Raw genomic sequence first — 2466 nt, 5'->3', positions numbered from 1 at the left:
TTAATTATTGGATAGATTTCACTTTAAGCTTACCTGTAGTTGTAGTTGTTGGTGGCTCTAAAAACACAAAGATTTAATTAAATATAAAATTAATAAAACCAATGTCAATTCAGGAACAAAACAATTTTTTTTTAAATTATTGGATAGACAGATTTCACTTTAAGCTTACCTGTAGTTGTAGTTGTTGGCGGCTCTATAAACACAAAGATGTCATTAAATATAAAATTAATAAAACTGATGTTCATCCAGGATATACAAAAATATATATATATATTTAAATATTGGACAGACAGATTTCACTTTAAGCTTACCTGTAGTTGTAGTTGTTGTCGTCTCTATAAAACACAAAAATGTTATCAAATATAAAATTATTAAAACTGATGTTAATTCAGTAACAAAACTATATTATTTAATTATTGGATAGATAGATTTCACTTTAAGGTTACCTGGAGCTGGAGTTGTTGTCGTCTCTATAAACACAAAGGTGTTATTAAATATAAAATTAATAAAACTTATGTCAATACAAAAAAATCTACTTTGTTTTTCAATGATTGGATAGATAGATTTCACTTTAAGCTTACCGGGAGCTGGAGTTGTTGTTGTCTCTATAAACACAAAGATGTCATTAAGTATAAAATAAATAAAACTGATGTCAATTGAAACAACCTCCTTGATTTTTAGATTGATATATAGATAGCTAGATAGATAGATAGAACTTTAAGCTCACCAGCACTCTCAGTTGACATTCCACCTATAAAAACACAGACATCATTGAATAAAAAATAACACTACTACTGTCAATACATAAGAACAGTTTAATCTTTGTGTAGGTAGGTAGATTAATAGATTGATATATCTATAGAAGAAAGACAATTATATAGACAGATTAAACATTCAGCTCCATCTGATGTTTGTATAGATAGATAAATTACCCTTTCAGCTCACCTGAACTCTCAGTTGACATTCCCCCTATGAAAACACCCAGAAATCATGAATATAAAATTAATAGAACTATGTTCAATACATAAGAACCGTTTAAGTTTTGTGTAGGTAGGTACATATATAGCTATATGGATAAATCTATAGATGAATAGACAGTTATATAGACAGACAAATTAAACAGTCAGCTCACCTGAATTCTGAGTTGTCATTTGATCTACAAAAACACACAGAATTAATTTAATATAAAATGTAATGAACTATCAATTACACAAGTACCATTTGATTTTTCTGTAGACATATAGAACTTCAAGTTCACCTGAATTCTCAGTTGACATTCCATCTATAAAAACACAGACAACATTGAATAAAAAATAACACTACTACTGTCAATACATAAGAACAGTTTAATCTTTGTGTAGGTAGGAAGATGAATAGATTGATATATCTATAGAAGAAAGACAATTATATAGACAGATAGATTAAACATTCAGCTCCATCTGATGTTTGTATAGATAGATAAATTACCCTTTCAGCTCACCTGAACTCTCAGTTGACATTCCCCCTATGAAAACACCCAGAAATCATGAATATAAAATTAATAGAACTATGTTCAATACATAAGAACCGTTTAAGTTTTGTGTAGGTAGGTAGATAGATAGCTATATGGATAAATCTATAGATGAATAGACAGTTATATAGACAGACAAATTAAACAGTCAGCTCACCTGAATTCTGAGTTGTCATTTGATCTATAAAAACACACAGAATTAATTTAATATAAAATGTAATGAACTGTCAATTACACAAGTACCATTTGATTTTTCTGTAGACATATAGAACTTCAAGTTCACCTGAATTCTCAGTTGACATTCCACCTATAAAAACACAGACAACATTGAATAAAAAATAACACTACTACTGTCAATACATAAGAACAGTTTAATCTTTGTGTAGGTAGGAAGATGAATAGATTGATATATCTATAGAAGAAAGACAATTATATAGACAGATAGATTAAACATTCAGCTCCATCTGATGTTTGTATAGATAGATAAATTACCCTTTCAGCTCACCTGAACTCTCAGTTGACATTCCCCCTATGAAAACACACAGAAATCATGAATATAAAATTAATAGAACTATGTTCGATACATAAGAACCGTTTAAGTTTTGTGTAGGTAGGTAGATAGATAGCTATATGGATAAATCTATAGATGAATAGATAGTTATATAGACAGACAAATTAAACAGTCAGCTCACCTGAATTCTGAGTTGTCATTTGATCTATAAAAACACACAGAATTAATTTAATATAAAATGTAATGAACTGTCAATTACACAAGTACCATTTGGTTTTTCTGTAGACATATAGAACTTCAAGTTCACCTGAATTCTCAGTTGACATCCCACCTATAAAAACACCCAGAAATCAATGAATATAAAATTATTAAAACTACTTTCAATACATAAAACCCGTTTATGTTTTGTGTAGGTAGGTAGCTGCATAGATAGCTATATGGACAG

The 2466-nt window shown here is 29.2% G+C and overlaps 1 long non-coding RNA gene across 1 annotated transcript; it reads right to left on the bottom strand.

The window, feature by feature from the left end:
• Positions 1-446: 446 nt before the first annotated feature.
• On the bottom strand, positions 447-969 carry LOC118564333. The gene is made up of 4 exons (XR_004931771.1): positions 946-969; positions 728-751; positions 582-605; positions 447-470 (listed from the first exon to the last, which is right to left on the bottom strand). It is a non-coding gene; the product is annotated as an uncharacterized LOC118564333 (long non-coding RNA).
• Between the last annotated feature and the right edge of the window lie 1497 nt (positions 970-2466).

Source organism: Fundulus heteroclitus, chromosome 10, assembly GCF_011125445.2.
Source record: "Fundulus heteroclitus isolate FHET01 chromosome 10, MU-UCD_Fhet_4.1, whole genome shotgun sequence".
NCBI classification, from domain to species: Eukaryota; Metazoa; Chordata; class Actinopteri; order Cyprinodontiformes; family Fundulidae; genus Fundulus; species Fundulus heteroclitus.
Note: the sequence above shows the minus strand (reverse complement) of the source record. Positions and strands in the feature narration are given on the sequence as shown.